We start from the raw sequence: 24,691 nt of genomic DNA, 5'->3' as shown, positions 1-24,691 counted from the left end.
CCATTTGTTATCATGCTGTCAGACTCACTGTCTCATGTAACACACGGACTTTCCTTTTCTTTTCCCCCCTCCCTTCTGTTTCTTTAAACGGTTACTAGAAGTATATCATTCAGGAATGGAATTTATCAAATTATAATCTATTATGGGAAAAGAAGCAATTAAAGCAAATGCCTTGCTAATGCTATGCTGGCTGGAGGGAAATGGAAGAAAGCATGATTAAAGTATAATCATGATGAAAACATAAATACAGTCCCTTTCCGCTTATTAGCTACTATTATGATTCTGATTTGCTTGCTTCTTGAACAAGCACCACTGCCCATGAGGTCCAGTAAAATATTAAGAACAAGCTGTTCAGTTCAGACATTTGATACTCCTTCATACACTGCAAAAGTCTGTGAATACAATTGTAGAGCAGTGATTCCCAAACTGTGCATTGTGGCGAACTCACAGGGGTGCCACAGGATGTCCTTCTGGCTCTCCTGGGTGCTGCCATCTCTTGGAATTCCCATGAAACTTCGCAAGAACTTATGCAATCCAAGATGGTAGTGTCCAGGAGAGCCGGGAAGATGGGTGTGGCCGTCTTGAAATGCACAAGATCTTGCACGATTTCTCATGAGATCTAGCACACTTCAAAATGGTGGCGCCCAGGAGAACCAGGAAGAAGAGGCCACCATGAAAGAAGGGTACCATGACCCTGGTAAGTTTGGGAACTGCTCTTTGTGGAAGCAGTAACACCTGATCTGGTGCTACTTCCGTGAATCCATCCATGGTATCCGTGAGTACAGACACAACTTCTAAGTGGTGATTTTATTCAAGGGCAGTGTACCATTTTTTTGCTTGGGAAGCAGTACCTATACTCATGGAGACACCAAGTCAGATGTGACTTCTTCCGTGTTGCTGCATTCACAAAGTTGCTTTGTTTGAAGGAGCTTCACGTGTCAGAATGGGCCTTTTAACAGAAGTATCCGGTGAAATACTGTGCAAGATTCCAGGTGTTGTTCCCCCATCAAGTGTTGTATGTTTTGCCTCAGTTCTATGTCATTGCATTTCTACTCTGAGACTCATTTTTCTATCTGCTGCCCATGAGAATCACACACATATGGAAAAAAATAATAATGAAACTATGTCCTCAGCTCTAGTGTCTAGTGTCTTGAGGGCCCAGTAGGAGAGTTAGGGTTTGGAGCAAAGTTGTAGATGTCATCTTGCACTTATAGTCCATAGTCCATCATTCTTTTGACTTGACTACTGGGTTATTACCTCTTACACCTTACAAAAGCTTGGACAGATCTGTTTACTATTGATCTTTTTGGGAATACTGTTCAGTGTGCAATGTGCATTGGTTGGCAACCTTCAGTCTCGAAAGACTATGGTATAAGCCTACAGCACCTGGTATTCCCAGGCGGTCTCCCATCCAAGTACTAACCAGGCCTGACCCTGCTTAGCTTCTAAGATCAGACAAGATCAGGCATGCGCAGGGTAACAGTTGCTGTTAATGTGCATTATCAGTTTGTAAGGATGTTCAGCTGTGGTTATGAACAAACTGCAACTAATTATGGCTTGATTTTCTGAAAAATGACTGACAGAATTTCTGAATTAACAGATGGAAAGAAGCTTTTTCAATGTGGAAGTTGCAGAGGTTGTAGATTACTGTGCAAATATTCAGCACATTTTAAGCAGTTCCCCCCCCCCCAAGATAAATAGCAAGGAACTTCACAGTAGTGCCTCAGCATCCATTGGAAATTCTGTTCCCAGAACCCCCATGGATGCCAAAACCCACTGATAAATAAATCCGTAGGTCAGGACCTCCAAACGTGACCAAAACTTTGCTCTAGTCACATCTGGAGGCTATTCTGAGGTCCGGGAAGGCCTCACTGGTCTCAGAAAGCCTTTTAAAGCCTCTGGAAGGCATTAGAAAGGCACTTCTACCCCAGAAGTGCTCTTCTAATGCAGGGCAGGACTGTGGCCTGATGGCTGGATCCAGTGCATGTGCTTATCCCTCCGCTGTGTGACCAAGGCAAACCATTCCATAGTGGGAACTGCTAATCATCCTTTCTGATCTCCCCCAAACTGCGCGCTGGCCAGCTGCTTCCATGTTGCATCGCCCCAGCTGGCTCTGTGCCTGGAGTTCCATGCAGACGCAGCTGGGAGACGCACGGTTTGGGGGAGATAAGAATGGAAGATTAGTGACTCCCCTGGAGAATGGTTTGCCTTGGCTGTGCCGGGGAAGCGGTTTTTGGTGCACAGCAGTGGGCTCTTTGAGCACTGCTGTTTTAATGCCTTTGGAGGCTTTAGAAGGCCTTCTGAAACCCAGTGAGTGTGCTGACAGATTCCCAGTCCAAGCTCCGCCTGGAGAATTATGCCCACTTTAAGCAAATTAGCTCCCCTCCTTTTCCCCAACAAATGACCCTGGTTCTGCCCTGAAGTCCTGCTGGACCCCACCTCCTGGGTAGCTCACCTGTTCAACCTGCAGAGGTCCTCTCTCCTGCCAGCAGCCTCTCACCACTACAGCAACCCCTTGGTCCTCAGCAGGTCTTGGGCACAGCAGCCACACACCAAACTCCAGTGTCTCCAGCAGTCTCCAAAGTCCATTAGCCATTAATCCAGTCTGTCCTCAAGGTCTCGCTCTCCTGCTACCCACACCCCTTCCTGCCTCAGGTGCTCCTTATATCCCTGAAGGCCCTATTGCCTTCAAGTGGCTGCAGCTGTGCAGCACACTCTGCTGGATGCCCAGGCTTTACCCTTAAAAGGGCAACTGCTGACACCACACCCTACCTCCTTGCCAGACCTACTGAGATTCCAATACAGTGAGGCCTCATCTGACCTCAGAACACCCCCTGGATGCAATCAGAGCACAGCTGTGGTTGTGTTAGGAGGGTATAGGTCGGACCTCAGTGTAGGTCAAGGAACCCATGTTGAGTCAAATCCCTAGATGCAAAATCCACAGATGACAAGGTCCAACCTGTATGCAGTAAATATAAACTGCATCCCTAATGAAGAGCACTAGTTCAAAATGCATTGGGTGTTATAATTTAGGACAGTGGCCTTCAACCTTTGCCGTGCCACAACCCCAACAAGCAAACAAACGAGACCGGGGACCCACCACATATCCCGACCCACTCCTGGGACCCTATCCACCCACCCCTGCTCCTGTCACCGCTCACTCCCTGTTCCTGAAATGCCCTCCCACCACTGTTCACTGTAACTGAACATTCCTATTGGAGAGAACAGAAAACATTGCCCTGAAGCCTGGTGCTAGTGAAAGCTATTTTGAGCAAAATTGTTAAGAACCTGAGTAGGACTGGGACACAATCTCCTGCTACCTAAAGGGGTATACCAGGTGCCTCCCCTTTTACCTGGTGGTGCTCTGGTCCAGTGGTCTTCAACCTTTTTTGTTCCTGTAAGTTGCCACAACCCCACAACGGAGTCTTCACAACCCCATTGGGGTCCTAACCCCAAGGTTGAAGAACACTGATTTAGGACAATACAGCACTAGAGGTAGCTGCTCCCCCCCCTTTGCCTGCATCCACCTGTTCTTTCCACTATGATCACATTATGTGACTTACAACAAACATTTTCAGAAACTCTGCACCCAAAAAAATGTCAGCTATCGAACATTTTGGCAGGTTCGAATCTGTTGCATAATATGATATTTAGAAGCAACAAGTTTGTATTGGAAAATGATTACCATTTTGGCCATAAGGCTGTGGGAAAGTTTATCAGCTCTTCTACCCTTCAGTAAGCAAACTAATTGTGGTGCACAAAGGGACCAATTATACTTGTTCTTTGCTATTTCCCCCAAATTTGCTATGCCAAAACTTTTAAATCTTTGCTTTGGAGCCTTGCAGTATTTCACTATTGCCTAACATTCCGAGTGCATAACTTGCACACGGTTTGAACGCTGAGAACAGGTAGGAAGAAAAGGCATTAATTTTCATGATGAAGACTTCAGTTTCAGCGCTCAAAAAGGGCACTTTTGATCCTCCACTGGCCTCCCACCCAGGAAACTAAACAAGACTGAGTTTTGCCAGAAAACATTTGTAATGCCTGAGGCTTTTGTTGCAAAGCTTTTGGCTGCAGTGGGGAATTGCTGTTCTGCAAACAGAAACAGATTTGCAAGTGGGATGGAATACTGCACAGTGCTGTGAGCAGGAGAGATGCCATACATGGGAGATTAAGGCACAGAGCTCAGTTTGGAAAGTTAATACGGGGAAATGTTGCTGTTTAGTTTGTAGGTCTGGTATTTATACCTATCGGTAATTGTATAGAGCAGTGTTTCTCAAACTGGGGGTCGGGACCTACTAGGCGAACCAATTGGTCACGAACCAATTTCAGGTGAGTCAATATTTTTATTTTTAATATATTTGACACTTGATGCTATGGTATATGACTGCTTTCGGGGGAATGCTACAGATCTGTACTTTTAACAGGCTACTATGTATATTCTTTTAACAGTGATAGCACAGGCACACATTTTGCTTCCTTAAACATTACACCAGTTCCTGGGTATATTTGGGGTGCTGTACTATATCTCCAAAACTAAACGTGATAGGGCAAAACGGATGCCATTTTTTGGAATAGGTACCCCAAATTCATATCAAACCACCATAAAGTTTGGGAAAAACTTTTCTGACCCTCGGTTTTGTAGGCCTGTATAGTCAATGGGACTTACTCTTGTGTAAGTGGATTGCAGCCTAGGATTGTTAAAAATCGTCCAGCTTGATGTTGCCGCTTCTGGTCATGACATTACTTCCGGTGGGTCCTGACAGATTCTCATTCTAAAAAGTGGATCCGGGTGATGAATGAATGTTGGCAACCTTCAGTCTTGAAAGATTCTGGTATCGCGCTCTGAATGGTGGTTCTGGAACAGCGTCTAGTGTGGCTGAAAAGGCCGATTCGGGAGTGACAATCCCTTCCACACCGGGAGCAAGTGCAGTCTGTCCCTGGTCTGTCTCCCTGGCTATGGGCCTTCCTTCTTTGCCTCTTAGCCTCATACTGTTGGCCAAGTGTCTCTTCAAACTGGGAAAGGCCATTCTGCACAGCCTGCCTCCAAGCGGGCCGCTCAGAGGCCAGGGTTTCCCACCTGTTGAGGTCCACTCCTAAGGCCTTCAGATCCCTCTTGCAGATGTCCTTGTATCGCAGCTGTGGTCTACCTGTAGGGCGCTTTCCTTGCACGAGTTCACCATAGAGGAGATCCTTTGGGATCCGGCCATCATCCATTTCACGACATGACCGAGCCAACGCAGGCATCTCTGTTTCAGCAGTGCATACATGCTAGGGATTCCAGCACATTCCAGGACTGTGTTGTTTGGAACTTTGTCCTGCCAGGTGATGCCGAGAATGCGTTGGAGGCAGCACATGTGGAAAGCGTTCAGTTTCTTCTCCTGTTGTGAGCGGAGAGTCCATGACTCGCTGCAGTACAGAAGTGTACTCAGGACGCAAGCTCTGTAGACCTGGATCTTGGTATGTTCCGTCAGCTTCTTATTGGACCAGACTATCTTTGTGAGTCTGGAAAACCCGGTGATAGACATTTAAGAACTACTGGTATAGAGTTTTCTCATGACACAGTGGCTGATTGACATGATGAAACGAAACATCATCTTTCTAATCCAGGGGTCTCCAAACCCCATCCCAGGGGCCAAATGCAGCCAGTAGGAAGCCCCCATCCAACCCATGGCCAGCCTTTGGTCCACTTGACTGAACACGACCAGAACTGTGCTCTGGTCATGTCTGGAAGTTGTTCTGAGTGCTGGAGAGGCTTAGAAACTTCCTAGTTTTCTCAAATAACTGGAAGTAACTTTTTGTGCCCTCTGACAGCCTTAGAAGTTTTTCTAATGGTCGGGGAGGCCTCCCTGGCCCTCGGAAAATGCTCCAGGTGTTTCCTGTGATGTTCTGGTTCTGAGGTATTTACTCCTGTACATTTAAGTAAGCTGCTTGTGGGGTGGGGGAATTGGAATTCATTTTAGTGTGTATTTCTGTGGTGTGTGTTGGTGCTTGGAGAAATTCTGGAAATCTGAGCCCATTCATTCTTTTATTCATTCATCTAAGTTCCAACTATAACGTATGCCAGATATTTGATGTGTCCCTCTGGCCGAAAAGTTTGGAGACCCTTGTTCTAATCCATCCTTACATGAGTTTTGGTATTATTGTGCAGATGTTACTTTGCTTACCTATGGTTTGTAGCAGTGCCTTGTGCTTGTGGCAAGTAGTCATCTATAACTGCTTTCTGCTTGCTAGCTTGCATAGCCACATTGTACAAGGCACCTGCCCTGACTGCTGAAAAGATGAGACTTTTGAAAGAATTCAAACCATCAGAGATCTGACATGCTTTGGAATGACCTAGTCAGACTTGCAAGTGGCCTCTTGAATGATGCAGGCAGAAACCCAAGGGTTTACTGTTACACCTAAGGAAATAGGATCTAGTAGGAAAGAGTCTGCCCTGTGGGATCAGTGGGTTTTTTTCAGTAAGGTTTCAGTGTACTCAGACTCCTAAAACCTAGGTAATGGCATTGCAATCAGTCTTGAAATTAACCTTTAGCCAGAGGAAGTGTGTTTTAAATGCTGCACACCTTATACTCATTTATTCCCCCCTTGATCAGTTGATGGTTTCTGTTCCTAATTCCCTTGTTGTGCCTTATTCATGGACTGTCACTATACTCTCCCCAGTTGTGTGGAGATAAAAGCAATGTGCCTGTCTGAGAATTTTAGTGTCTGCTTTTTTCATCTCTTGCCAATGTGGCCAAATCCATTCCAAGCATCCTGCTCCTATAGTCAACTAGATTGATCTGTACTCCAAACAGCTGCAGACATATTCTTATAGATACTTCAGCTGTGAATGACATTGCCAGTAGTAATTCAGTTTTGATTATATTTTGAAGTACTGTATGTTGGTAAAACAGCGTGTGCTGTTAGAATGTATCTGTTGTGATGTTTTATACATCTAGCTCTAGTCAGCAACTAGTTGTAGCAGTCTCAGAGATTGGGATCTGTTGGGTTAAATCCTCAGGCTCTCCTCCCCAAAATGACCTGCTGCTTGGTTTCATTGGTGTTTATTCACATCCTTCTTTATCTGGTGAGGTTTGCCAATGGATCTAGGTGTCAAACCCAGTTCCAAGATGGGCCTGGGGGAGGGTATGGATCTGGCAAAGCAGGTGTAACATAGAGACCAAGAAGCAGAAGGCAGTCACTCGCCTGTGGTGTCAGTTGATTGGATTCAGGTGAGAAGTCCACTGACAAGAGTTCAGACTAAAGGGAACCCCCAGAGTCACAAAACTTAGTCTCCCTCACTTGTTGAGTGATTAGTGTGCCACATTTTGTCATGCAGTTGCAGAAAATAACAAGGCCCTACGTACTGATTTCACTGCTCCAAGGAGGGCATCTGGGAAGATATTCTCGCAGGTATACACTAGGCCTGTGTTTAGATCTGTGAAGAACATGTGCTATCAGACAAGAACGTGAGCCCTTTGAGGACAGGGAACCTTTTGATTTATTTTACTATGTACACTGCTTTGTGATCTCTTCTTACTGAAAACGGATATATAAATATTCTTCTTATCTCTCTCCAGTGTTGGGCACCTTTCTGGTGGTTGTTCTTATGTTCTTCTGGTGTTGTGTTTGTGTGTGTACAGGAGCATTGCCTCTAATAAGGCTACCTCAGCTCATTCACGAGACAGCGATGGGGTCTGCTTCTCTTAGCATAATGTTGAAGAAAATGTCCAGTATTTTCCAATTGTTTGGAAAGCCTTTAAGAAATGCAAGAACAGAAGAGTCTTAATGGACTAGAGCTGCAATCCTATCTACACTTACCTGGGAATAAGCCCCATTGACTATAATGGGACTTACTTCTGAGCAGACATGCATAGGATTGGGGTCTAAGAAACTATTCTCTGTGGTATACTCACCTTTCTCCTTTGTCTGCTACTGGTCCTCTTGCACCAGTGGCCTCAGTGAGCTCCCATGATAGTGATGAGGCTGAAGATCCCTTTATAATTGAATCCTGCCAGTGCTACCTATTAAGTCTGCAGCTTATGTGCTGGCTCATTAGTCCAAGCTGCTCTAATTTTCTGTTCTGTCTTGGTCTCTCCCTTTACTACAGAGTCTCTCCCCCCTTCAGGTTGTAAATTGTGACTCTCTCTTATTTTATCTCCTGAGACACAGGAATGAATTACTAATTGCTATTACCAGCCTGGCTGGCAACATGCTATGGAGAGAGAGAGAGAGAGAGAGAGAGAGAGAGAGAGAGAGAGAGATGATCTATGGGTACTGCTTTGTTGCTCACAATGGATGGCAAGGAAGTGCAATTTTTTCCAAACAGTGTATTTTAGTGTTGGGTAGAAGACAGAACACCCTGCATTATTAACACTGTAATGGAAGATAATAATTATAAAATGAGGGGCTATACAACAGGCAGCTGTAAGTAGACTGGACAGGAACTTATTAATTGATTCATTTCAGTATTTACATACTGTCTTTCTCTATTGTTTAGACAGCATCCAAGGTGGTTTAGATGGGCAGGCTAGTCTACACCACAGATTTTTAATGATACTGTTACAAATATATTCTGTGAATCACAGAAATCGTCAGTCTCCAGGTGTTGCCCTCACAGTGCGGTTATCTCCTCTGGCTGCATGCTGTCAAGCTTCAGTGGGCAATCGTAAATCAAGCCTGAACAGGTTCTCAGGACTGTTCTCTGTTCTTTGCCAGCTGGCCTTCTCAAACAGTCCCACACTCCTCTCACTGCGTGGCTAATGAGCTCAACAGCAGCTTCGTCCTGTCGCAATGGGTATTGCAGGTTGTCACAGCCTGGCATTCCACCTCCCATCTAAAAACATTGCCTACTTAGCTCTTCAGGCAGTACCATCTGCTCAGCCATCTCCTGCTCACAGTTGCGGACCTCCCATTATGTCCAGTGGGGGAAATGCCACAGGCATGAGCCTCTAGGACGTACAGAAGCCTCTCTGAGGCTCCTGACGGGGCCGAAAACAGTTTCCTGGAAGCACAGTTTATAGCCTCAGGGAAGCCTCAAGGAGTTCCCTGATGCAGGCATGGGTAGCGCGAGGCTCCGTGAGCCTCAGGTGAGTGGGGGTGGAGTGGATTTCCATGCAGGGGGCAGTGACAGCCCATGTGGAGCAGCCATTGCCTGCTCATTAGGATGTTTGTCCCATATGCATTCTGCTGTCAGGCTGGGGAAAGTTGCATGTATAGTTGCCAAGTTTATAACCAGCTTTAACTGCAGCTCAATCTGGAGATTGTGTCACCTGCTAGTACAGTGGACAATTTTACAGTTTAACAATTTATTTTACAGTTGTTAAAATACAATGTAATTGTATTACATTGAGTGATTCCACCTGCTCTTGGTGTGAGCAAGAAGTGTCTTGGCTGCCCTCCATGTGAGATGGAGCTGCTTGTCAGCCTGCGTGGGAGAACTGGAGGCCAGACCAAAGCAGGAAGATCCATCTGAAATGTTGTTGGTTCTTGAAAGAGAGAACCTCTATGATGTAAAAATCCCCTTGAGGGATTTAGAAACGCCTGCCTATGTAAACTGCCTTGAATAAAGTCAGAGGAGTAATCCGATGACCAGAAAGGCGGTATAGAAATACCAAGTTATTATTTTAAAAAATAGGCATCCACATTTTTTGCTATCTACAGGGAGTTCAAGAACCAAACCCCTGGGGATACCGAGGGCCAACTATATCTGTCTCTGTGCTTTGAGGAGCTTCACTTCCTGATTTTCACATGTCCAACTTTTACTGAAAGCATAAGAGCAGACCAGCTTGGTTTTTGGTCACATAGCAAACCTTGCCTCGAGGCTTTTGGTCACATAGCAAACCTTGCCTCGAGGCTTGGTTGATTGCCTCAGTGGTATCCTTCCACCACTTGATGGCCTTTTGTTTTGATTGCTCCCCCTCTCTTATTGATCTAGTTTGCCATTTTATTAAGTCCCTTTTTAGTTGATAGTTTTGTTTATATCTTTTTGTGTGTAGGAAAATGTGAGCCTCATTTGAGGCCATCTTTGGAGGAGGAAAGGTGACATACAAATGCCCAGATAAATAAGAAAAAAAAGTTGCTTTTACATACATGCACATCCATTTTCCCTGTTACAATCTATTGTATCTACTTGTCATAATCTGTACATTAATGCCTTCCCCCAATTTTATTTTTTGTTTTGTATTTTAAACTTTTAGGTTCTGGCATTTTTATTTGACTTCATATTTGCAAACTATTTAAACATTGGTTTGTTTTTCTGTACACCTAAATGTACTCTGAATCTCACGTAATTACTAAGAACATTTCAGAGTAGACCGACCAACTCAAAAGCTTATCACAGTCGAGAATGACAGCTTCAGAACACAAAATAAGAACATAAGAACATAAGAACAGCCCCACTGGATCAGGCCCATCTAGTCCAGCTTCCTGTATCTCACAGCGGCCCACCAAAAATGATGCTGGTTGAAATGGAGAAGGCTCAAAACAGAGTTTTATAATGAGGCCCGTTCTGCTACCGAAACGTTGGCATTTCCAGTAGGTCGCTAGGCTTGTGTAAGAAAAGGAAAATTCATAGAGTGCAGCTTTCCACACCCCTGTGCTCTTGTCAGAATCCTGGCTTCTTTGGTAAAGTTACAGAAATTCTGTCCTTTGCATCTGATGACTCCAGACACAATTTTAGACAGTTGCTTTTGTTGCAGCAGGAACTGACAGGCTCCTTCTCTTCTTTCCAGTGCTATGTTTTGGCTTGTGTGTTCCTCCTGTGAAGAAACAACAGGGGATAAATGAAGGTTGGAAGGCCTGACACTGGAGATCTCAATGTGGAGGGGAGATGTGAAACTCCAGTATTTGAGTTTCTTCTGGACAGGAATCGTTGAATGACTGTTATAGAAAAGACACACTCTTCTTTGAATGCATGCTGTTGATCCGTGTTGTAGTCTGCTTATTTAAACAGATACAGAATTTTCCTCCTCTATGTATTATGTGTAAACATATTTGGCTGTTTTTTGACAGCAGGCTTGGAATTTTTTTTTTAATCTTTCTTTAAACTTACTTTTATCATTTTGCTAGGTTGTTTTTTTTTTAATTTCTTTCTCAAAGACTTAATACAAGAAAGTATTTTTTTCAACCTCTACATTAGCATGTAGTTCTGTGTGTCTGCATAATGTGCAGAAAAAGCATTTAAATGTAAATTTGAATTACTGGTTGTAACATAGTAAAGTTCATTGCGAAAGGTTAATTTATAAACAGCAGCTGTGCATTAGCTGCCCAAAAGATTGCAGGGCTTTCTAGAGAATGTGCACCCAGATTCCCTGAATGGGTTCAGCAGAATCTGAACCCCTAAAGAGAAAGCACATCTATGAGGCTGCAGCTCCAGAATGAATGTTTCTCTTGGAACTGAATTAAAAACAATGGTCTTTGATGTTATGTGATCTTCTGGAGCATTTTTTGCCCTCCTAGAAAGGGAAGGAAGAGCTTCTTGTGAGTTGAAAGGCAAAGGAAGAAGGCTCACTTCCTTATATGTTAACATACTGCTTTTCTCCAGCCTCAAAGGAGAGATGGGGTGAAAGCTACAGAGCAGCCCCCTCTGTGGCAGCAAAACTCTGAAATCAGCAGGCTGAGGCTTTGAGTTGGATTCTCCTGACAAATGTGATCCTTCAGTATCTCTGTAAGTGGGAGAAATAATATCCTGTTAAAAAAATAATGGCATGTTTATGCAACCTGGCTAATGTGGGCTGATGTACTCGACTCTGTGTACTTGATTCTGCAGTTGTACAGAAAGAAGTGGTTTGTGGTCTTATTGAAAACCAGAGAAAGGAAGTCCTGCTCCTCCTTCCCATTTAGGATCCAGGAACCACAAGTGTGCAATGATACTTAGCCAGTTAGGTACAATTTGAAGTCTTTATTAAGATGTACCAAACACAGAGTAAAAAATCGGAATAAAACAGAAAAACCTCAAAGCAAGTAAAAGGTTGCCATTTTAAACTATTATAAACACCCACAGATTTCTCACCTAAATCTTTCTCAAACAGAAGACATCTATTTACATTAGATAAATGAATCTTCAGCAAGCTTTCCCATCTTACCCCAATCCCTGCAGAGGAACAAACCTTGAACCAGGTCTACAGCAGTGTGCAGTGTGTGTGCGTGTGTGCGTGTGTGTGTGTGTGTGTGTGTGTGTTTCCCCAAATGCAAATGTCTAGGAATTTTTTAACTTCTGGTCATGTTGCACTCCCCTTTGGGACTGGTACCAAGGGGGGAGAGTGGCTCAAAGTTCAAGCATTCCATAAAAGTTTTATTCAAAGAGATGAATCCAACAAACCAAAGGTATAGCCTAAAAATATGAAGGTGCTAATATCTATAAACGATCCTTGCCTGTCCTCTCTTAGGGACACACTGACCTCTCTATTGTAGTTGTCAACAAGGCCTACTCTGGTTCGGAGTCAATCTCTGATCACTTCCATCAGCCCCTTCGGTCCCTTCTGATCAATAATCTTAGAAATGTGAGATAAGCCCTTCAGAATGAAAACATGTAAGTAACATTATAAAAATGCTGCTAAACTTACGACATGCATTTTGCTGGTTAACCTACCAGGCAGGAAGGGCTATGTTTCAAAATGACGCCTTGAGAAAATGTTGTTGTTGTTGTTGTTGTTGTTATTATTATTAACAGTATTTATATACCGCTTTTCAACTAAAAGTTCACAAAGCGGTTTGCAGAGAAAAATCAAACAACTAGTGGCTCCCTGTCCCAAAAGGGCTCACAATCTAAAAAGATGCAAAAGAACACCAGCAGACAGTCACTAGAAAAGACACTGCTGGGGTGAGGTGGGCCAGTTACTCTCCCCCTGCTATAAAGAGGAGCACCCACTTGAAAGTGTGCCTCTTACCCAGTTAGCAGGGGTTAGCAATGTTCTCTTTGGTATGCTTGCTACCAATGCTTGTGATTTGTGTTTCAGCAGACATTGTCAGTCCATGGTGATGTTTTGCTGCAACAATGCAAAAATACTGCAGACAAAATTCAAATATTTCTGGCAGTGGCATAGCTACGGGGGTGCAAAGCACTAACTTTTGCAGGGAGCATCACTGTGGCATGCAGGTGGCCCCTCCCCCCTTTGGAGCCAGGCATTCACCTCCCTTTTGCCACCCCGCTCAGAATGGCTTTGAAGGGGAGGGACCACTTGCATGCCACGGTGACGCTCCTTGCAAAACTTGGTGCTGTGCACCCCCTCTAGCTACGCTACTGATTTTTGGCAATCTCAGTCTTGTGTTTGTTGTATCCCTTGGCACACTTTTCTATAATTGGCTTTGCCTATCAGGATTCTTCTTTGGACCAGGTCTTAACTCTAGATCAGTGTTTCTCAACATTTGTCCCCTGCCTTTCCACTTTGCATGGTCCAGCTATTGGAAGTACCACCCAATGGAAGTACCAATGGATGTCATCGCCAGTAACTTCCGGAGCGGAAGGCCAGATGCAATGCGATCAATACGGATAAGAAGTTCAGGATGGATGGGAGAGCTTTTCCGAGTGCACAAAAGCACATGTTGGAGCTCTACCCACTGACAGCCCAATCCTATCCAACTTTCCAGCACCAGTGCAACCGCAATGCAGCCCTGGGGTAAGGAAACAAATGTTCCCATATCTTAAGGAGGCCTCTGTGACTGCATCCCCAGCACAGGAAGCGGTGCATACTCTATAGGCACAGCAGCACCGGCACTTGAAAATTGATAGGATTGCGCCCTGAGCCTCCCACTACTGCTTGTCACATTGCTGGTCTCGCTGCCAGGTGGTGGTGGTCTGGGGGTTCCATGCACACCACTGGACAATGGATTTCAAGTACCATTGGTGGTGCGAGCAGCACTGGTTAAGAATCGCTGTCCTAGATTTTTCTTCCACTAATGCGATTCTGGTAACAACACAGATTTATGGGGTACTGTTTGTTGGTCTGACCATGACAGATGTTAGTATTACTGGATCTGTTGGGAAACACAGAGGCAACTGTCCATTACTTTGGTCCTAAATCCTTTAAATAATCTGCAGTGCCCCAACAAAACAGAATAACCTGAGGGTATTCTGATTTATATTGGCAGCTTGTAGCCTTACCTCTTCCTGGTCATTCTAGTAGTCAGGAATCATTTTGTGATTGTGTTTGATATCTTACTCAATTGCAAATTATCGAACAGAAGCAATATATCTGGCCCAATATAGAAGGCTATCCTCAAGGGCAAGATTTTCCCCCTCCTCGGAAATCCCAACATCTTCAGCTGGGATGACACTGGTAGGAGAATAATAAAAAGATGGCAGCAAAAAGAACACCGAAACCATCTGGTGACAACACTGGACGGTACCCAATTGCGTACCAGAGGGATGAGAGCTTGTTTAGCACAGAGGACTACATTAGGAACACAGAATTTGCTGGAAGGCTGTGGCCAATTTGCATGTTTTATTTACACATAATTAACACCATTTGCATAACATTTGTAGGGACATTGTGAATTCAGGCCACAGCTGGTGGACGTGTTGCGTTCAAATGTGATGACATTTGAGCCATTACCATTCTGAGATAAACAACAATAGATTTTTAGAACGTCTCCTACAGATCATCATCTGTGAATGTAGATGGTATAAAATTCCTGTTTTCTACCAACTAATAGACTTGGAATTCAGCAATTAAAATGTTTGCGTACAAATGTTCTCCAAAGGGGAGTTTAATCTTGTATTCCACCAATTTCATGAGTACCAGTCTGTCTAGAAAATGTGGTGGAGATTCACTGCTTATATAACAAGTTTCCGCCAATGACTCACTCTATCACTTTGGCAGAGCCTGTTTAATTAGGAATTTGAAGGTATGGGGTCTCAGTATGAGGGCACATAAACAAAAAGAATTTTGAGTAAACAGGAAGTAAGTGTTGCTTGTTTCTAGTTAAGAAACAACTAATTTCATTGTCTTTTCCCCCCACATAATTTATTTAATTCTGTTCTTTGTATGAAATTTCCTTTGGAAAATTATTTGTAGACTTCCAAGATATCAGATGTCCTGGTAAGACTGAACTATTTTGGGAAACTTGGGTAACCAACATCTATTGTGTTGCCAGCTCACCATTTTCCATTTTCAGTTAATTCCTTAAGAAAAGAATGAGTAAGATTCAGATAATGAAAAATGAGAATTTGCTCCTGTGATGATGAGGCTTTCTTTCTTTCAAATGTATGTTGCTCATTGTTCTCTATTCTTTTCAGCAGTTCCCAGGTTTGATGCCTTATTTCATTCTTCCGTCTCTTTCCTTCACCTCTTAACTCCACTGCTAAGCCCTTTAAGTTCTTTCCAGGAATGCATAAATTTGTTCACTTCCTTCTTCAGCTCTAAAAGTACTCCCAAGTTTTCATTATCTCTTCTATTGATGATTTTAGCAAGTTGCTTTAGGAGTCCCATCCCTGAAACCTCTCAACTCTGCTCTTTGAAACTCTTGGGTTGATCTTATTCCTCTAATTCAGTGTTTCTCAAACTGTGGGTTGGGACCCACTCAGTGGGTTGCAAGCCAATTTCAGGTGGGTCCCCATTGATTTCAATATTATATTTTTAATATATTAGACTTGATGCTACCATGGTATGTTACTGCATTTGGGGAAATGTTACAGACCTGTACTTTTAACAAGCTACTATGTACAGGTTGAGACTAATTATTCGAGTGGGTTCCGTTCCAAGCACTCATGTGGATAAAAAAAAAAAACGCACTATAGCAAAACAATTTAAAAAACAAAGTTTCTTTGCTCCAGTGATTGAAAAACAGCCTTGCTGACCTTTTGACTCTAAGATAAGAGTCATTAAGAAGACAATCCATCAGCACTTCATTCAGCCCCTCCCTTCACCAATGCAAAATGATCACCTTTCTTCCCCTGCTGGGGGAAGGGAGGGGTCCGAAGGAGAGAGAAGGATTGATGGATTGCTAGCCTGCTGCCCTCTCTCTCTCTCTCTCTCTCTCTCTCTCTCTCTCTCTCTCTCATTAAGGAGGCTGTTGTTAAAGGACTGTTCAGTTTTTAAAACTGATTTTCAAGGGATGCTTTTTACCCCTTCTCCAGGGATCAGCACATTCTTTCTCATTTGCAGGGGCCATTCTTGTTGAGTCAAATCCGTGCATAAGAAATCCGTGTATAAATAGGCTGGACCTGTATGTTTTTTTAAACAACAATACTAAATGGAACTTACTCCTGGGTACGGGTGGGTAGGATTGCAGCCTAGGATTGTTAAAAATGTTCCTGCTTGATGATGTCACTTCTGGTTATGATGTCACTTCTGGTGGGTCCTGACAGATTCTCATTCTAAAAAGTGGGCCCCACTGCTAAATGTGTGAGGACCACTGCTCTAGTTTACTGTTTTAAGTGCCTTTTTCCGTCATTCTTTTAGTTAACTTTCTGGTGAATTAGTTTTGCAGGGAGACTAGAGCTAACTTTGGGAGCACTATTTTTAAATTAACATCATTTTATCCCCTGAGGAAGATCTTTTCTCAAAACTCACTGGAAGTGCAAATGATTTTTTATTCAACTGTCTCCATTAGGGTTTTTATTTTTTTTTAAATCATTCTTTCTCTCTCCCATCCTCTATTACATTCAGTCTTCAATATACTATTCTTCCAGATCTAATCTCCTTGGCAAGACTACAGTTTTCTGTGCAATTTTTTATCTTTAGCATTTTAGAATGCTCTTCCCCAATATTCCCCTGGTTCCCTCTTTCTTCTTAAACCTTTCTCTCCCCTTTTCTTTTCTCCCTTCTTTCTTTAGTATCTGTCTTGCCACTTTCCTTCCTTCATTTTTTAAATTATATAACTTTCTCTTGAATCAGTTCATTTTTTGCTTTCTCTTTTATCTCTTTTATCTTTTATTAACTTTTGAGTCTTTTTTCAGTTCTTTTGCCATTCTTGACATTGTTCCTTTCCCTTCCTTCGTTTCCTTTTGTCTCTCCCTTTTAGATTGGAAGGCTGTGACGTGGTCTTGTTGAACTTGCACATTTTTTATGTATGGTGGTCCCAACTCTCTACAAATGTTGGTAGTGGCCCTTAAGCCACTCTTTCTCATTCACCTATTTATTATTCAGCTTGCAAAGACTGGGCAGGTATGTTGAAGTCTTTATCCTCCTTCCCCCCCCCCCCCCAAAAAAAAAAGATGTGATCTAGTACTCTAGAGATATAGTCACTGCCAACTCTAGGTTGCTGTGGTTTCTGGGGCAAAGGCCTGCTCTAGATCCCCCTCCCCATGGCACCCCATGCCTGTCTCCTGATATCACACTGGGCACTACCACTGTTATTAGTAATGGGAGTCCATGGGCCGACCTGGAGGATCCTCTGAAAAACAGAGGAGCCAGACAGGCAAAAGTATGAGCAGCAGCTATAGTTAGTTTTAATTAGAATTGCTTTTAGAATCCGAGTGCTTGAAAGAACCTAAAGGCATTTATAAAATGTTACGCTGCTTCATGGCTCACCTTACGATATAGGTATTAACCCAATCCTATCCTTTCCCCCTCCATAGCATGCAGCCACACGAAAACAGACTGTGGTCAGGGGACTGATCGGAACACTTGGAGAGGTAAAGGAAAATATTTTACCTTACCCCTTCACAAAGCCCCTCAATTGCAACTGGGTTTCCTCAGACCTGTGCCAGCTCTTTAGCAGGTACAAGTCCAAGGAGACAAAGGGGGCATATTGGGAGGATCTGCAGGGCCTCTGCAGCATCAGGCGCAAGTTGCTCATGCTGGAACACCCCCCCCCCCACACCGTCGATAAGCCCCGTCCCTCCCTGATCTACCCCGAACCTCCCACCCCCTGCTCCATTCCTACCACCCTGTCCACTTACCACTGCTGTTGGGCCTCTCCTTGCCACCTCTGTGCATGGGGTCCTCTATACCATCTGCAATGGCGGCCTGGAAATAGTGGCTACATTCTGCTGCCAGAATTCTAGTTATTATTATTAATTATTAACAGTATTTATATACCGCTTTTCAACTAAAAGTTCACAAAGTGGTTTACAGAGAAAAATCAAATAACTAAATGGCTCCCTGTCCCAAAAGGGCTCACAATCTAAAAAGATGCCAAGGAATACCAGCAGACAGCCACTAGAACAGACACTGCTGGGGTGAGGTGGGCCAGTTACTCTCCCCCTGCTAAAAAAAGAGGAGCACCCACTTGAAAAAGTGCCTCTTACCCAATTAGCAGGGGTAGTTCTGGAACCCTCTGCATAAGTTTGGGCCTTAAGTCAGTGCGATCTAACACTATGGAGCAAGGAATGAGTGATGTCTCCCAGACCTAAATGTCAAGTAACCTTTTCCCCATCTTAAAAAAAAATTTCACTTCAATTGACTGGTTTACTGAGCAGAGACATTGTTGCCTATTTTGCTGTGCCCCCAGCAACACACCTTTTGCGATATTTCTAAGGTTTGAATGCTTGTGTGGCATTGAGTGCCTTCCGTAAGAGTTAGTAAGAGGCTGCTTGAAGGGAGTTTGATTATTTCAGGTGGGTGTAGTCAAAGGTCAGCGGTTCCTTAAATGTGCCAAAGTGCTTACAGAGTTTTGGCTGGAAGGAAAATCTTTTATGGAGGGTTAACTGTGTGTTTACAAGTTGGCTCTCAGCAAGCTGCTCATTCTTATTCCTTTTTCCAGTTGCTTCCCCCCTCTGGATCCTAATTCTCTCCACTTAGTTCTATGGCTCAGGATGCACTGAAGAATCTTACTTAGAAGAAAACCTGAGCAATGGGGCTACTCAGATCCATGCCGGCAAAATCACTGGTGCAGGTCCAAGAAGCTTTGTGTCAGGCTTTCAAGCCAGGGAAGGAAAATAGTATAGAGCAGCTGTTCTCACACTTTTAGCACCGGAACCCACTTTTTTAGAATGAGAATCTGTCAGGACCCACCGAATGTGATGTCATGACCGGAAGTGACATCATCAAGCAGGGAAATTTTTTCCAATCCTGCCCACACTTACCCAGGAATAAGTCCCACTGACTATCATTGTTAAAAGCACAGATCTGTAATATTTCCCCAGATGCAGTCACATACCATGACAGCATCTAAATTCAATATATTAAAAATAAAATATTAAAATGAATGGGGACCCACCTGAAATTGGCTTGCGACCCAACTAGTGGGTCCCGACCCACAGTTAGAGAAACACTGGTATAGAGAGTGTGCTGTTGCTGCTGATTCCACTCCCACCTCGGCCTGATCCATCCCCACCTCCCCCCTGCCATGTTTCACCTCCTCTCTTCCTCAGTTCTGCCCTGATGTGCCCCTATCCTTGCACTGTCCTGTGGGAGCTTATCAGTAGCGTAGCTATGGGGGGGCACAGTGCTAAGTTTTGCAGGGCACATCAACGCACCATGTCAGCTGCACCTCCATCTTGCCATCAGAGCCATTCTGTGTGGTGATGGCAAAGCAGTGGAGACACCTGATGTGCCTTGTAAAACTTAGTGCTGTCTCCCCTCAGTAGCTCCATTACTGGAGCTTATCGGCTTTGTTGGGCTTTGATGGATCCCCCGCCAGCGGGATGGTGCATGCCTTCCTGCCGGTGCTCCTTACTCCCAGGGTGTCGGAGTGCTTTTGTGACACCCTAGGCCGTTGCAGCAGCTGCTACACCAGCATAAGCACTGGTTAGGATTGTGCTGTCCATTGAATTGCCACACATGAACATGTACCTGGGAGAGCACTGCAACTAACTCACTGAATTTTGCAAGCTGTTCCATTGATGAGTAGGTAAACCTCCCCCTCCAAACCAGCTGTTGTGAAAAGATTATTTCCATCATAGAAAGGTAACATGATACATAACTTAAGAAAAAAAAAAGATCTTTGTTAACCGAATCTGTATATTTGGCCTCATTACCATAGACAGTAAGGGTATAACTGAAAATCAGTCATCTAAATTAAATTACAAATTAAGCTCATTAGGTAATGTTTTGTGTTAATGCGAATGTTTTGTGTTAATCTCTTATCACAATGTTAGCGGTGGGCTGCAGATGAAATTGAGCCCTAGTTTCCAGTGCAGGACTTAAACGTAAAACAATGGTTTGTCATTGAAGCACACGAAACTCAATAACCTTTTGAACGTGAACCTTACTGAACTATAAGGAGCTCTAGCATTATACCACAGGCTATCTTTAATTAACATTTATCAGTGTTCCTCCAATAGCCCAGGAAGTGTAAAGCTCCAAGACATGTTCTTGAACAATACAAGGGGAATATGTCTCATTGATTCCTTGAGGCATTCAGAGAGGAGAAGCATTCTCTAGAAGTACATTCGCTAGATTAGATTTTAAAGTGTGACTGTTCAGGCATCTGGCTACGATCCAATGTACATGCAATTCATGTGCGTGCAGCACAGTCCTACGCATTTTTATTCAAAGCGAGTTCCTCTGTGTTTTGCAGGGCTTACTCCCGACTAGGTGTGCATGAGAGTGTGCTTCAAATTCTATTGCCATGAATGGATTTAAGGGTACTTTACTTGATGCTGGATTGTGGCCATTATCCTCTTAATTATCCCAGTAATTATGCAGTTACTGTTGGTTTCGATGCCATTTGAAGGTCAAATTTGCCAGTTTAGAATCTCTTATATGCTCTCCGGCAATTAGGGATGGAAGATTGAAGAGTAGCAGTCTCTTCTAACTCTCTACTGTAATGTCTGGAAATGTTGTGTTTTTGTGTGTGTCATAACTCTTGCAGATCTCTTGACTAAGGTATGCAACTTGTCCCTCAAAACAGCCACAGTACCAGAAGATTGGAGGATAGCGAATGTCACGCCTATTTTTAAAAAGGGAAAGAGGGGGGACCCGGGAAACTATAGGCCGGTCAGCCTAACATCCATACCGGGTAAGATGGTGGAATGCCTCATCAAAGATAGGATCTCAAAACACATAGATGAACAGGCCTTGCTGAGGGAGAGTCAGCATGGCTTCTGTAAGGGTAAGTCTTGCCTCACAAACCTTATAGAATTCTTTGAAAAGGTCAACAGGCATGTGGATGCGGGAGAACCCGTGGACATTATATATCTGGACTTTCAGAAGGCGTTTGACACGGTCCCTCACCAAAGGCTACTAAAAAAACTCCACAGTCAGGGAATTAGAGGACAGGTCCTCTCGTGGATTGAGAACTGGTTGGAGGCCAGGAAGCAGAGAGTGGGTGTCAATGGGCAATTTTCACAATGGAGAGAGGTGAAAAGCGGTGTGCCCCAAGGATCTGTCCTGGGACCGGTGCTTTTCAACCTCTTCATAAATGACCTGGAGACAGGGTTGAGCAGTGAAGTGGCTAAGTTTGCAGACGACACCAAACTTTTCCGAGTGGTAAAGACCAGAAGTGATTGTGAGGAGCTCCAGAAGGATCTCTCCAGACTGGCAGAATGGGCAGCAAAATGGCAGATGCGCTTCAATGTCAGTAAGTGTAAAGTCATGCACATTGGGGCAAAAAATCAAAACTTTAGATATAGGCTGATGGGTTCTGAGCTGTCTGTGACAGATCAGGAGAGAGATCTTGGGGTGGTGGTGGACAGGTCGATGAAAGTGTCGACCCAATGTGCGGCGGCAGTGAAGAAGGCCAATTCTATGCTTGGGATCATTAGGAAGGGTATTGAGAACAAAACGGCTAGTATTATAATGCCGTTGTACAAATCGATGGTAAGGCCACACCTGGAGTATTGTGTCCAGTTCTGGTCGCCGCATCTCAAAAAAGACATAGTGGAAATGGAAAAGGTGCAAAAGAGAGCGACTAAGCTGATTACGGGGCTGGGGCACCTTCCTTATGAGGAAAGGCTACGGCGTTTGGGCCTCTTCAGCCTAGAAAAGAGACGCTTGAGGGGGGACATGATTGAGACATACAAAATTATGCAGGGGATGGACAGAGTGGATAGGGAGATGCTCTTTACACTCTCACATAATACCAGAACCAGGGGACATCCACTAAAATTGAGTGTTGGGCGGGTTAGGACAGACAAAAGAAAATATTTCTTTACTCAGCGCGTGGTCGGTCTGTGGAACTCCTTGCCACAGGATGTGGTGCTGGCGTCTAGCCTAGACGCCTTTAAAAGGGGATTGGATGAGTTTCTGGAGGAAAAATCCATTATGGGGTACAAGCCATGATGTGTATGCGCAACCTCCTGATTTTAGGAATGGGTTAAGTCAGAATGCCAGATGTAGGGGAGAGCACCAGGACGAGGTCTCTTGTTATCTGGTGTGCTCCCTGGGGCATTTGGTGGGCCGCTATGAGATACAGGAAGCTGGACTAGATGGGCCTATGGCCTGATCCAGTGGGGCTGTTCTTATGTTCTTATGTTCTTAACTGGATGAAGTCATGCTAAGATGAAAGCAGGTACTGCTGAAGTCAGGCTGGCTAACCCAGAACAAGGGATTGTCTGGCCATCCTACGGATGCAGTTATGCAGCAGAGCTCTTCTAGACTCACCACTGCAAGCTAGAACCTTACGCACAGATTTATCCATGTGTGCTTTTCACCAAATCAACCAGGTTGACTTGACAGCAGCAATCCTCATTTATTCTTGTAAGGTGCTCCAATTTATGGCTGCCCTTGATTCCTACTTAAATGCTTTAATTGTTGAAATTAAATGCCATGCATCTGAATGGAGGTGGTTCTCTAAGGGCATCTTCAGCAGTGCCTTTATTTCTGAACTGGTTTACTGTAGCCATTCAAGTCAAACATATAGTGTTAGTTTTGATATATAACAGGGCTCTCCAGACCCTGGTATGCAGGCCAGATCTGGTGCCTTGCATTTTCCCTCCCCTGCATGAATGGTGCTTACTGTTCCATGGGGGAGCTGTCTTTTCCTGCCACTGATCTCCCCCAAACTCAGCTCCACCACTTCTGGGTCTGTCACCCCAGCAGCCACTATGCCCAGATTTTTGGGCAGGCGTGGCAGGCTGGTGCTCAGTTTGGAGGAGAGCGGCAGCAGGGAAGGATGGCTTCCCAGTGGAAAGGTAAGCACCTGTTGCGCCAAGGACGCCTTTCCCATTCCGCAGTGGTCTCCAATTTGGAGACCGCTGCTGTTTATCAACCAAAATTGCATGGGTGTACAATTCTTAAGAGGCTGCGTTTTCCCTTAAGGTCTAACCACTGTCTCTTCTAGTAACAATTTTGTAAGCACGCACGGGTGACTTATGATTTGTGAATATGGTTCATGTAATAAAGATAGGTGGGGAAGTGTGTTGATTGATTGATCTACTTAATTATGGGATTTTATGCTCTGGTGATTTGCCAAATGATTGTTTAGAACAGTGGTGTCAAACGTAAGGCCTGTGGGCTGAATGTGGCTCCTGAAAGCAGTTTACCTGGCCCCTGTTATAAATGGACTCTCCCAGCTTGATAATTGGGCTCTCCCATATCTTGAAAATATGAACAAGATTTGCACATTTTCTCTTAATTGCAGCTAATAAGTTTCTTTGTGAGAACAAAGTGCTTACTTCTGGCCATTCATTTCTGCTTAGTGATGTCACTTCCAGCCTAGGAATGCTAACTTCGTCCTTCTATATGAAACAAGTTTGACAACCCTGGTTTAGAAGTTCTGCAAGAATTTTTTTTTATTGGATTCGTTTTCAGAGGCCAGGTCTAGCCTGGAAGGGGTTAGGATAAGCACCGGCTGTCCTGTTTCAGTGGGCATCTGTCTTCGATCAGACATGATCGCTGACCCTTGCAATGGCAGCCAGGCCTAGTTGCATTGTCAAGAGCTGAAAAGCTGTATATGCCAGTGGAATGCGTGTTCCGCCATCTTAAACGGCAGATAGGATTGGGCTGTATTGACAAGTACAAGGTGCTAACTTGAAGAAATGAGATCAGTCCCATTGATTTGATTGTGTGCTTTGTGCACTCTCTCACTGCTCTTATCATCTGACCACGCAGATAATTTCTTCATTATGTCATAGTTACTTTACTTTAGCCATTGTCCCTCCCCACCCAAAGTACCGCCAATAAAGTGTTCTAGAAAGACATGACTGCTGAATTATTCTCCCATGGTGCCAAAGTGACCATATTTTAAACAATGCTCTAATGGACTGATTTAATCTTTTCTCTGTCTTACAGTAAGTAATGTTGTCGGCACTACGACACAAACAGTTTTTATTGCCCTCCTAGCACCTCTGCCACACATCGCTGTTTAATGGGTCTGTCGTGTACGATATCCTTGAAGAAGAAGCTGGCAGTGACTGTACTGAGTCATCAAATACTTCCACAACAGGATTATTAAACAATTACTCTTGATAGGTCGTATTTGCCTGGGTCATTAATATGTGCCTCAGGCGTGTTGTGAGACAGATACTGCAGTAATAGCTTCAGTCACACAGAAATATAAAATGTGTGTACAAGTACCAACTGCACCCAGTTTTCTGGATACTAATGCTCTGACCCATTTGGTTCTCTGTTGTTCTTATTAGTCTGTGGAACTCCTTGCCACAGGATGTGGTGACAGCATCTGGCCTAGATGCCTTTAAAAGGGGATTGGACAAGTTTCTGGAGGAAAAATCCATTATGGGTTATAAGCCATGATGCGTATGTGCAGCCTCCTGATTTTAGAAATGGGCTATGTCAGATGCAAGGGAGAGCACCAGGATGCAGGTCTCTTGTTATCTGGTGTGCTCCCTGGGGCATTTGGTGGGCCGCTGTGAGATGCAGGAAGCTGGACTAGATGGGCCTATGGCCTGATCCAATGGGGTTGTTCTTATGTAAAAGTTGAG

The 24,691-nt window shown here is 44.1% G+C and overlaps 1 pseudogene; it reads right to left on the bottom strand.

Moving 5' to 3' along the window:
• Positions 1–1,374: 1,374 nt before the first annotated feature.
• On the bottom strand, positions 1,375–1,494 carry LOC136658075 (5S ribosomal RNA; annotated as a pseudogene).
• Positions 1,495–24,691: the final 23,197 nt, after the last annotated feature.

The sequence above is a fragment of the Tiliqua scincoides genome, chromosome 7, assembly GCF_035046505.1.
Source record: "Tiliqua scincoides isolate rTilSci1 chromosome 7, rTilSci1.hap2, whole genome shotgun sequence".
In the NCBI taxonomy this organism is placed as follows: domain Eukaryota; kingdom Metazoa; phylum Chordata; class Lepidosauria; order Squamata; family Scincidae; genus Tiliqua; species Tiliqua scincoides.
This window is presented reverse-complemented; position numbering and strand designations above follow the sequence as displayed.